This window comes from Homalodisca vitripennis, chromosome 1 (assembly GCF_021130785.1).
Source record: "Homalodisca vitripennis isolate AUS2020 chromosome 1, UT_GWSS_2.1, whole genome shotgun sequence".
NCBI classification, from domain to species: Eukaryota; Metazoa; Arthropoda; class Insecta; order Hemiptera; family Cicadellidae; genus Homalodisca; species Homalodisca vitripennis.
Genome location: NC_060207.1, coordinates 223,137,050 through 223,150,918, shown reverse-complemented (window position 1 = coordinate 223,150,918; position 13,869 = coordinate 223,137,050).

Sequence of the window (13,869 nt, the reverse complement as noted above, 5' to 3'; positions counted from 1 at the left end):
TTACTGGGATATTATGTTTAAAATAAACTTTAATGGATTTTTGGATTAAGGAAAATTACGACGACTTGTCACTAACGACACACTCTTCCATTTTACAGCGCTTTGACGTGTCAACAACAGGCCCCCGGGGATCTCTTAGCGCCAAGATAACGGCCTCCTACATCTCGAAAACTGCTTCCACATTATCTTTGTCTTCTTATATCACCTTTTTATACTTTTGAAACTGACTTCAATAGCATTGATGGGTACTTACTGAGGGCGAATGTTCATTATTCAAATATTAACTTTATATAAGTTTTTCAGTGTTTCAAGTGTTTTTGGGGTGACGTTGCTATTTTTATAAATATATCTAAACACAAAACAATACAAGTTCAATCCACGACTGTCGTAGGTGGTTGGTCGGCGAATGCAGATATATTGTGATCTGTATTCTGTTGTTCAGTTTTAGTTATTAGTGTTGTGTTTTGTTTTTTATTAAGTGCATGTTTAAGAGTTATTGAAGTTTACACACGTGGTGGTTTTACGCGTGTCACAACGCTCTGGTATGATTTGTTTTTAACCTAGTTTTTAATTCTGTGTTAAGTTAGTTATTTACCTGAAGAAGAGATCAGATTGCAGATTTCGAAACGTATCACGGTATGATGGCAAATGTCCGGAAAATCCTGTTTCCTTCAAGAATATATTACCTACAAATTAAACACGTTTATTTGAAAATATGTATAAATTATCTTTTGTGACAAAACACCCAACGCTTAATTCTCAAGAATTTTATATTTCTAAATCACTATACCAGTAACAGTAAAATAAAAATTTTGAATAAAATGTTAGAAACTAAAAATTTTATAAACAGCAATATTTTGCTCCTATAAAGCAGAAAATTCAGCATATTTATCAAATTTTAGTCATTTTACTGAAATTTTTAAGAAACCATTAAAAAAAACCTATAGTTTAAAAGTTACCGTTGTATGCAATCAAACAGCTAAATAAAAAATATTATAATGCATGAAATTAAAAAATAAACTTATATTTCAATAACAATACAGTTAACTGTCATGAAACAATTAAGTTATTTTATCACTAACTGATTTATACACTTTCTCACATTTAGTCATGTTATTTATGGTGTCTATAGATCCATGTAATTAAAGTATGACGGTTTAGACGACAAAGTCTGTGGAAATGTCATATAAATATGACATAATCTTCCGAGAGGATTTCAAAAGCGACGTATCTTGCATAATATTTGTATTTTACATTAATGGCAACAGTGAAATTTTGGTAATGTTCTTTCATTTGAGGAGGACGTTTGAAAACTCACTGAAACAAAGGTTTTATGTTTTCTTATTGTAAAATATAGAAGTATAATTTAAGCAAATAAATTTTTAATATTTATGTAATGGAAATATCTATAACGTTTGGCACAATATTTTGCACCGTCTGGCCTTAGAGGGTGTAAAATATAGAGCTGGAGCTATGTTTTCAATTTTGCACTATTTATATGTTAATACAAAAAAGTAGTAGTAGGATTATGACATGTAGGAGTCTAATAACAATCAAAACAATATTCTAAGGTAGATGTAAAATTTATTTTCCTAAACTGCAATAAGATGATTATCAGTACCTGGGAAATTTGAAGGGCCAGGTAGCTCGAAAATCGTCCCCCCATACCCCTCCTAGGGAGGTAGGATGACTTACAGGGGTGGGTGTTTTGGATACAGGAACACTCCCGATGAATGCCTTGCCTTACCATTTCTCATTTGCCTCAGTTTCAACAATGATATTGATGGACTAATTCCTGTGATAACCAATGTATCTACTAAGCTGAAAATGTAATATATTCCGTGGTAACAAAAATAAATTTAGTATTAAACATTCTATTTAAAAAATCAAAGCATAATTTAAATTTGAAGTCTTTTTTACTGGATTTGAAAAATGTTCTTATTAGGATCCATTTTTGGGTAGCTTTTACAATATTGTAAACTATTTTAAAAATAAATTTTAATTATATACATTTATACTAGATACACAATACAATACAACTTTATTATATTACATATATCGTTCAAGTGGAAAAATTAGGGAACATTTTGAATAGCGATACCTAAGTTGATAATTAACTCTGATCAAGAGGAAATGTTGGAGTTATTTTACTGTCTCGGCCGACAAAAGATTATAATCTTGCTAATTCTTAAGACGCCATAATTGAATAGCGCTATTCATCCACTCCCTTTATTGTTGTTGTCGAAGAGAGAGGGATGTAATTAACTTGATCACATTTTAGGCTTATCGACTTTAGATCATTGGATTCATTTCGTTTATGGACATTCGTAATGTCTATGATGATTATTTAATGGTTATTGGTTTAAAAAGCAATAATGGTGATACTGTTAATTACAGAGTGGTAAGTTAACCTTGTTTGTCTTCTGATACGTCTAAATAGTATATAACACTATAGAGAAAGACGTATAAAAAGAATAAACATACAGTAAAATAATTTGTATATTATATATAGGTGATAATTAGCTGAGCATTATCTAAGTAAGATTTTCTTCAAGAAAAAATATTTAGATTTTTTTATCATTCCGATCAAAGATTTCACTAATCTCTGCTTGTCCGTACGACAGGCTATATCGAGAACGAACTAATCTACAGATTAAAAACTTATATAACTTGAAACCGAAGGATAGTTACACGATATCAATAATTTGGATTCTGATCAGCCCGACCATTGGTGGTTTTAATCACCTTGTAAATTTCTCTACCCTAGCTATTGTCACATGTTTGTATAGTTTATTTAAAACATATTCTACTGAATATTTCATATGTAGTACTTGCTCCGCCGGGACTCGAACCCGGATATTTCACTTTTCCGGTGAATGATATATACTCATGGAGTGTTTTTACGTAAATTTATGTTAATTTATGTAATGGGCTCACGAATATTTAGCTCAAGCATATTCATCAGAAGGCTGACTTACTAGTATTGTAGTAATAAACAATACTATTATTCGATACTGCGAAAGGAAAGCTTTAAATTTATTGTTCAAAATGGGTGGAACTTATTTGATCTAGAAACAAAGCTAACTACCATTAATTGCGATAATTGGGGTCACTAATTGTTGGACTGCTGTGTACTCTCAACAGCTTTTAGTGTATTTTGAACGCACTTCGAGTTATGCAATTTGCATACATTTGTTTATTCGTGAGATATGGTGGTTAAACAAATACAATGGATATTCACCTTTATATAGCTAAGAACATTCACCTCAGTAAAGATAAAAAGTTTTTTTAAGTTGTAAAACAATGTCCTAATATTTATTTCGAGCAAGCAGACTGTTATACATACAGTTTTTATTTGCTTGTGACTGAAAAAAACTCATTTCTGTATGTCTGCTATTTGCTATTTTCTTGCTAGCTCCACCTTCTTTCCTAGGATAGCGAAGTGACACAGAGTCTTGAACATTTATCAGGACAACGTATCAGTAAAATATAAGAAGTACAAAAATTGTTACATCAATGAATACTTACAATTTGGCTTTAAACAATCAGGTGATTCATGTGCAGGTAGTTTATCGAAAACATTCCCGGGTTATTTGGCTCCATACGGCTGGTTCCACGATGTGACCAGATTATGAATGACCCCATTACTCTGACTTCAGTCGCATATTGGAACATTTCCTAGCAAGAGTAATTCATAACTGTTATCAGATTGTCTGTTGTGCCTAACAGTTACACAATGTTGCGTTTAAACACCGTTATTGTTGTATGATATAGTTAGTACGTTCATTAATTTCTAAAAATGCAAACTCTTTTCTCTGATTTGCTTGCAAAAGCCGAAATTCCTGTGCAAGGGTAACATAAGTTTTTCTGATATTGGGTTTTACATTTCAAACAGATTGCATATTCAGATTAAAAAAACTATTAAGGATGAAATAATGTTTGTGTAAACTTGGTATGTATGAAACTTTGTACGCATACTAAATTCTAATATTTATTAGGACTTTGGAAAAGTCATAATATATAGGAATACGCTTATTCAAACACACGTGAGCCAATGAATAAATATGTAATATACTTTATTTAAATATAATTTTGTTCATACTTTGTTTATGTATCAAATTAGCCACATTTTTAATTATTGAGAGTCAGAATATTTACTACGGCGTCTAAATAAATATAAAAATATTAAGATACAAGTACAACGTTTATGCAATTAAAATGCAATGTTTTACAATTGTATTGCAAGATTAATTAGAACAAATTTATATCATGGGGTATATAACTTCTTTAATCTTTCTTTAAAGTTGTGCAATCAATTTTGAGTCCAGAAAATTATTTAACGTTAAGTTTATAGCACTTTTAAAATTACTTCTCTGAATTAAAAAAAAGAAAACAATTCTATGATCTCACCACTTGAAATTATTCAATAATAATAATAAAAAAAATAAGCATTCAAAGTAGGCAAGACATGCCCCCTTTTTAATCAGGTACAATAATAAAAACAGCTGAATATAAAATGTTTACAGTACTAGCATGAGTGTACTAGATTTATGTCTTTAATCATAAAAAAGTAATATAAAACTTAATTTTCATTGACATTTTCATAAATTATGTTTAAATAAAAATTGTTTTCTGTAAGATATAAGTAAATAAAGAAACATCAATACTACATACTAAAATAAAAAATTTTATAACAAATAACTTTTAATTTGATGATTTCTTAAGCATATAATAATAAGTAAGAATATATATATATTTTTTATTACATGTAACATGTTCATAAGGTTCCGAGCGACGAATATGTTACACAAAAACCCAGTTGCTGTTTGGTGGTGCAGAAGTTTATTGTGTATAAATCTACCCCGGTATCAGTGACAGTAACACGCGGTACACCACTGCACCCCCTATGACGTCATGGTGGCGATTTATACTGCAGATAGTAGGCAGGATACGGGCAGCAACATCACTACATACGTGTAGTCCGCCTCATCGTGCCTGCAGCAACATGCGTTACCCCTTGCACACCCCATATGACGTCAGGGTGGCGATTTATACTGCAGATAGTAGGCAGGATACGGGCAACAACATCACTACATACGTGTGGTCCGCCTCATCGTGCCTGCAGCAACATGCGGTACACCCTTGCACCCCATATGACGTCAGGGTGGCGATTTATACTGCAGATAGTAGGCAGGATACGGGCAACAACATCACTACATACGTGTAGTCCGCCTCATCGTGCCTGCAGCAACATGAGGTACACCCTTGCACCCCATATGACGTCATTGTGGCGATTTATACTGCAGATAGTAGGCAAGATAAGATTAGCAGCCGCAGCGCACACTAGAAAAGCATGTGAGAAATTAATCAATATCAGAAAACAACGTATTGCTACGAGTTTAAATATATTTTTATATTAACCATAGCCATGTAATTCATAGTACAAAAGACAAGGACATATTAAAAGTAAAATAGATCAAACATTTCATAGTAGCATTATTAACAGTCTCCAATTAAATCGTCCAGAATACACATAAATTATGAATTGAAGGGGACTAACCTGTTTACCTGTTGAACGAGTATTTTGTTCCTATTGCGTAAGTGGGTCATAAACATCAGTTCCGACTTAGAATATCACATATCCAAAATTATCTGACATTTTGTTGGTTTGGTTGGCAATACAGGGTAACAATATGAGCGTGAGTTCGTTGTTCTTAAACCATAATTAGCGTCTAGCATGTTTTCTTAGGTATTGTGTTGAAACGTACATTGCAGAACCTACATTTTTGATCACTGCATTGTTATTTTAAATGTAGATTCACAAAATTTATCGCCCAATACCTATTTGGCTAACCTGTTTATATTTAACAAATTAACATTATCTCCAAACTCTTATACCATCGATAAATGTTACATCTCAAAGGGAGATCTTCACAGTACACTAGCAAAGCTCACGTTTCACTAAAGTTGCCGAGAGTTTGCAAAGCCACGAAACACTCAAACTTCATAGAGCCGTCTTCATTTTTGTTGGTTTTATAAAATTATGGAGCACATTTTTTATTAGGCAACAGAATCAATTACGCGTAAAATCGCTTTTATAAATATATGGTCTCCGAAATTTGTAATAATGTATGGCAATACTTTAAATTTATTACAGTTTTTATACCATTGTGTGGAAAGTCTTCTCTGTATTGATTTAAGACTCCTTTTATATAACACCCTGTACTGTTTACTTTGTCTCAATAAGTGTCTTGTACAAGGAGCGTATGTAAAAATCATGCAACACGTAGCCATTTTATTATATAATCTACATATATGGTAATAAATGGAAATTTATATTCACTTCATGATTTATGGTAAATTTGTTATTTCAACTTTATCGTTTCTCATTAAACATTGTAGGGTGGCAGGAAGAATTTTATTCTGTGGTGTTAAGCAAACTAAAACTAAATCATAAAAAAACTAAAACTACAGTTAGAAAATAACAATAAGTTCTCAAACAAATAATAAGTAACTGATTATTAATAAGATAATATAATCACTATTTAAAAAGTAAAAAATAACGTCATTATATAACGTTAACAAAATCAGTATAGTGATAGTGAATTTTAGAAATAAAAAAAAAACATAATGACAATTTAAGTAGCAAGACAACAGACAGATCATCGTTTGAAAACGCCGTGATCTTAATGTCGTTACAACACATAGCAGTCAAGTGTGAATGCGGTGAAACCATAATTGCAGGCGCTGCACTCTTCCAGCTAAGCAGCAGCGTTCTGCGAGTTACAACTACGGTGATGTTGGCAATACTGGGAATATCAGCACGGGTACCAACGCTACGCCTAAATTTGCTTTTTCCAGCGTCTCTCCCTTTTGCACTTCTTTTTGTTTTTTGGTAACGATGATTCAACACATATTTTAAAGTATATTTTCAGTGTCTACAATGCAGCATTAAATTTCCCAATGTTCCAGTAATTATATTTTTTGAAAGTCAGTTACTGCTTAGCGAAACTTCGAAAACGTGTCATTTTCTTAAAGTAAGTTTTATTTAAAATGTCTAATTTTAAGACATTAGTGAATAAAAAATTAAAAAGATGTCTGAAGCTATATCTCAAGTACGTGCTGAAAAATTTCAAATTTTATCTTGAAACGATTTTATTTGATACAAATTAAAACCTGGCATAAATTGTCTGCTCTAAATGCATGTACTCCTACGAGAAGAGACAACAAATATCTTCTACTGCTTCTGTATTTAGCGAAATTATTTTAATAGTTGTGAATCTTACATCAAATATCTTTTCCAAACTAAAAATCGATAAAATTTAGGTTCTTGTATACCAAACAAACAGCACCTGGTTTTTCTACGTGACGCGCTCAACGTTCCTAAGATCCTAAGTGGATCCTAAGAATCAATCTTGAATAATTATTATATAACCCACGCCAAACTTCAGGTCAGCTTGGGGAAACATTGTGCACCCGGTGAGATCATTAGAATACCGATTCATCTAAATAGTATTTGATTTTGTAGTCAAGGTCCAAATTCCAAGAGTCAAGCCTGTGACAGCGTCAGATTTCAGACACTGCACTAATCGGAAAGTGAATGGAGCTGAAGTCAACATTCGCACAAAAAAAAATGTACATCTTACTCTAAATCAAATCATATTTTATCATATATTATTTCACGGTTTGATATTGCATCGCAAACGTCAGTAAATCAATATTTTTAAAAAGGTATTCTTTCACACATACAACAAACCTTCAAATTCAGCCTTGGTGTAATTTATTTCATTGAAAAGAAGTGCATGCCTATTGTACAACCAATATTTCATTAATTATTATAAGGTTTATTTTTTGCTGTATCTTTAACTTTAAAAATTTTTTTTACTGTAATAAAAATACGAGAATATTATATATTATTGTTTACTTTGTGTTTGTACACTTTGGCTTTTACTATTCGCAAGCAATTCTATTATAAAGTGAGGTATATAGTTGAAATTTTGCATGAACCTCGACAAAGCCTGTTCCACAACAAAAGGTGTGGCTACTATATGCTTGTATATCTGTACATGGAAAATTTTCAATTGTCTGGACGAATTAAACACCTTCCTTTTTCAAGGCCTTTTAAAAAGTATGTACCGTTTCTATGTACAAATATGCATATTATCATAAAGATACTCCACGAGTAGATCAAATAAACTACCTTAATATTTCAGACATTACGTTTTCTAACATTAAACATACAATTCTATACTTTGCTCTTACAGCAGAATAATTTTCTTACCCATCTTGGAAGTGTCTACACAGATCTCACTACCATGGTTACATAGGGCTAGTGTACACTTTGTGCTTTATTTGCTCATTACGAAATTCAATGTCTTTGTTGAATCAGGCTTCAACAATTGTCTGTGATTTCTCTCTGTATTTTCTTGGCACTGTATAAATAATTCTTTTGTACGAAGCGCAACATTTCTTTCCAGTTGTTATCATATATTATGTATAGCAATTCCTTTTAATAATTTTACCCAGGAATTTATAAATCTTCAAAAAGTATATTTTTTGCATTACAAATTATTTTTGAGATGTTAAATGAGCCTACGGAACATTTTTTCGATATATCTTAAGTTCCTTGAAAACTACGGTTATACTTATACTATACACTGTAAATTTTTGTGCTGCCTTAAACATATTATATGGCCTGCATAAAATATTATTTTACTAAATTCCTTTAACCATAATTTTATTTAAAACTTTTCATTGAACTACACCTCAATCAACCTTAACATAAAAATACCCAATGTATTATAGTGAATTACAATACAAGAATATATTGATATTCTCCGTAGAGACTTCTCTTCACATTAGCATGTATCCCCAGATACTAAACACACTTAGGCTAACTACGCCTCAGAGACTGTGGATACATAAGTTTATCAATAGCACAGACCCAACATTCCCACGAGGTATTGGAGAGAAGGAAAAATACTTTACGGTGTCATTGACAGAAATATGAATCGTGTTGTCTTAACATTTTTCGAATTTTGTATTTTTAAGTATACTACTGTGAATAACCTGATTGATATACCTTCTGACGTTCGAAGCAAAATGTTTTGTTTTTCCAATAACTCTAATAACAACATTCATCATAAAGTTATTAATAAAAGCTGTAAGAATATGCAATACTACAGAGAATAAATTATAAGAATGACATACTCTTTTTGTTTCTTATATTGTGTGTGAAATCAAATAGTATATAAACAAGCGTGCGGACCTTTTCTTTCCATCCAAAAACGACAGCCTCACTCAAGTTACAACAAAGTTTTAAAATTTGAACGAATCCATATTTCCGATGAAAAACTATCTACCAACATATTATTTGCTAAAGTATTGCTGCGTAAAGTATTTTGTAACATCAAACTTTATCGAGCGTTGTGCATCTCATTAACTTAAGCTTATTAACTGGATAGGTTCTAGTCAATTAATGTTTTACCATTTCATACAATTTAATCACTAATAATTGTAAGTACGAGATAGGAACTAGAATTCGTTAAAATTCTGAGTATATTTATTAACTCGTTACTTATTTTAGTATAACCGGGTATTAATTTAATGAAACCGGGATGAAACTTTCCCAAAATAAAAATTTATAATTTAAACAACTTTTGAATGATAGAGAAAAACGTTATAGCCCTTCGAGAAGTTTTCAATACTTTTAACTATATTTATTCCCGGTCCTGTTTCTTATTTATTTATATTTACGATATTAAGGAACGTTCGGTATCTCTGATCATCATCCCTAGTTACCATTATAGTAGGAAGACATTCCCTCGATAAAACACTTCCTCCTGACTTATTTTTATTATATTATTATTATACTTATATTATTACTGTTACATAGTCTAGTAGCAGTTGGTTTTTACCAGCTGTTTAAGATGTACTACTATAACTAAGTATCAATCTAGTTTTAGTTTTCAATTTGTTAGTTAGTATTTCTTTGCTATATATACTAAAAACAATATTGATTATAAATCTCATAATTATATATAAGTGTTTACTGGTCTACCATTAGAAATAAAAAAAATAAAACGTGGGAGATATATAGCTTCTTGGGGGCAACTAGGAAGAGAAAGAAGGAGGCTACGTCATCCTATCTATAACTCTTTAGTTATATAGCGATCGAATCGTTCCCAATTTCTCATAAACATGGCTGTTAAAAAATGTAATTATCAAAATAAAATGTTATAAGAAATTGATCTAGTCAGAACTGACCAGGAGGTAAAAATGGTTTAATTTTTTTTATTAAAAAGGTGATAATATACCTAAAAAGTGTATTACCTTACATTTGTTCTTATTGATATGTCTTAAACAGTATTATACAATAATAACGTAAAAATATAGTTTATGCCTGCAGAGTTTCGTTTTTGGCACTTATTTTAACTCAGCTCTAGAAACACGAAGAGCGTTTTATTACTTAGAAAGCAGAAAAAAACTTTTCGATGCCCTTATTTCTTTTTGAAAATCGCAATAACAAATTACCTGTCCTGGAGGAAAGAAAGCGAGTTATTAATCGATGTGCTGAAAGTGAAGTGTGAAATCGCTTTTCAGATTTTTATGGCAAGTAATTTAAAAACTGATATACAGAGAAAAACAGACAGAATATAGCACTTAATAAGTATTAAAACATGAATAGTTTATTAGTTTATTTATTTATTTACGAACGTTGCTCGAATGTTTAAATAAATTGCCATTTATAACAAAATGTTATCTCATAATTTAAAGTGCCAGGAGATCCTTTAAATACTTGGATCCTAGCAATACATTTTTTGCAATTAAGTTAATAGGCAATGCGAAGCTTATCACCCGTAGGGCAAGAAAATGTAATTCCTGTTTACCTGTATCGAGGTGGAACTAACCTATAACATTGAATATTGCATGAAGCTTAATTTATATACCTGTATAGGCAACACTGAGTTGAATGAAAATGACGAACACTATACTCCATGGAATGTGGTTAAGTCTGTTGAATAGTTTATATTATTATAATAGGTAAGAATTATGACAACGGGGAAAAAAACATAATAAATAAAATTTGTAAACCAACTGAGTACTTTTTATATGGCATGTTTTAATGCGTGACACAGTTGTTCATGTAAGCCCATTGAAGTAAGCTATTGACTTTAAATGTTTCCGAACCTGTTACACGACACCTGGTGCGGTGTACTGCCTTGTATTGCTGTTGAACAAAATAGTCATGTCTTATAAGTATTTTCTAACAGGTGAGATTTTTTTTATTGTGGAGAGAGAATAATCAAAATAGGATATGTTTATTAAGTGCTTGATTCCGAAGTCCCAGCTTACAAATATAATAACATGTATTTATATCACCTTAATATGTAATGCAGCCGTAGTTTTGTTCACTAAATTAATACTGAAAAATGATGTTAATTTTAGTGTTAGAATCTATTGAGATCATATTTTTATAAGTGCGAGACCATGATGAATGTTGCTCTACACGCGACATATTTTAAATGAATAAGTAGATATTTAAAAAATAATGCAATATCATTTATAACATCAAATAATTTAACATAAATACAATTATTTATTGAGTTATTATTATTAGTTGAAAGGAAAATATAATATATGTCCCACTTTAGATATCAAAACCTGGTATAGTTACATAAATACTTAAGCTAATGTGGCTCCTAAGCCGTAATTTGTAAATTAAGTGGTATTTGTACTGAATGGATTGGCTGCAAGGGCAATGTACCCAAGAATAACCAGTTTATGTAATGCGAGAATGGGTATGTAAACACCTGAAATTTATACATTGTATATAAACGTATTGAAAGTAAGTAATGTAATATGATAGGATTTAAAACTAAAACTTACATTTAATGTTTTAACGTTTGGTAATAACTGTTTTTAAGGCTATATAAAATTATCTAAGCACAAATTGATCTTCATTAAAGGTGATCGGGAGTAAACACCTAATGGAGTCAGTAACAACATATTGCGGTAATTGAAAATTATCTTCTATTATCAAATACTAGCTGTAATGAAACCACAGTAATTGTGTAATTATTTCTGGAAATAAAATTTCCACTGAATTTCCAATCGTCATCTAACAATATCTTTACAAATATATCCTTAAAGTACTAATTTTTAGTCTCAATCTAGTTATCTGATAGCGAAACCAGTATGCCAAATAGAAAGGATATCATCAGAGAAAAGTAATTAATTGTCATATTTTTAACCTTTGTATAAAATCCCAAGATAACCAAAAATCAAAACTAGTGTGGCTAACTTTCGATTTCTTAGTTATAGAAAAGTCTCGGTTTTAAACAAAACCAGATTGAGTTTAGTAAAAAATATAAAATGTGTTTGACATTTTTCAGATTGAAATAATGATAGTGTATTTCGGAATATTGAGTATATCTTATAAAATTATGTTGCTTTACAAGACAGATATTGAACACTATAATATTTTATTAGGTCTTTCACATAATTCACATATTTAGAGTACGTATAAGCTGAAGTAAGGTACGCTAAAACTTTTAGAACAGGGTTAAATTACATTGATATAATAGCATATTTTAATATTAATAAGTATTTACATCATAGGTCGACATGATAGGATATTATAGGTATATTCACGTAGAAGAAGTTTAGAAGTTTCGTTGCTATGATCGAGAAAAGTATAGTATTGTGTTTGGGTAAAGTTAGGATTATAAATATTCCTTTAAAAATCCAAATAATAGAAGCATAATTTATATTCTACAAGATTATGTAAAAGTACATTTAAATAGCAGTATATAAAAACAAGTGTGTTGTGGTACTCTAGGTAAAGTGTGAAGACTATGATGTTACTACACTAATGGGCTTAGGGCTAAGAAGATAACTTGCCCTAAGGGAGATAGATGGGGTACAGTTAGTCCCTGACTCTATTACATCAGGTACAACGCTGTGGAACTATATTATACTATGTTTTTCGCATAAATACAAGTGTATTGGGCAACGTACATAATGCTACTATACTTAATGGGATAGGCTAAGGAGATAACTTTCCCTAAGGGGGTCAAATGATGTAAGTGAAATACTATTCAACACTTTATTGCTTAATTAATACAAGTTGTTATCTATCTACTGAATTTTGAAATCAGTGAACATCTGTATAAACCAAAATTACCCATTATATTTTTGGTTTATGTTGTTTTAACATTAAATTAATAGTTGTGTTTTTACTACATACACAACACTTTTAAGATAACCATAATACAATTGTGCAGATAATCGCAGTACCCACTTGGATTGATTATTTATTTGCAAGTACCCTAGGCAATTGAATTAGGAAACCGCACAGAAGTCAATAGAGTGTTCGATATCAATCTTCGGTCAGTGTTTGCTCCATGGCACCTTACTCGTATTGGCTGAGCGTTAATGAAGTCGATCTTTCGAGGGGTTAGAAAGATGACATTTTGGTAATCTCTACGTTATCTCGAGAAGGAATTGACATATAGACTTCATATTAGGTATAAAGTTCATTTCTATACGAATCATCGGAATTCGGTTATAGTGCAAGTCACTCAGTGAGATATGGCTGAGCGTTAACGAATATTTTAACATTTGCCTACTTGGTAACTTCAATGGTAAAATAACAATCAGAGAATAGATATATTTTAAAACAATATGAATACAACCATAAGACATTTTGACATAAGAGATAGTAGTATAAATACAGCTAACATAAGATGAAATAAGGTTGAAATTTTGTTGACGAGTAAGATGTTATATGTGTTAGCACATGTATTAATTAGATAAAAATAAGCTCTCTTAACTTAATTTCCTACATGTTGTACAAATTTGTTGATT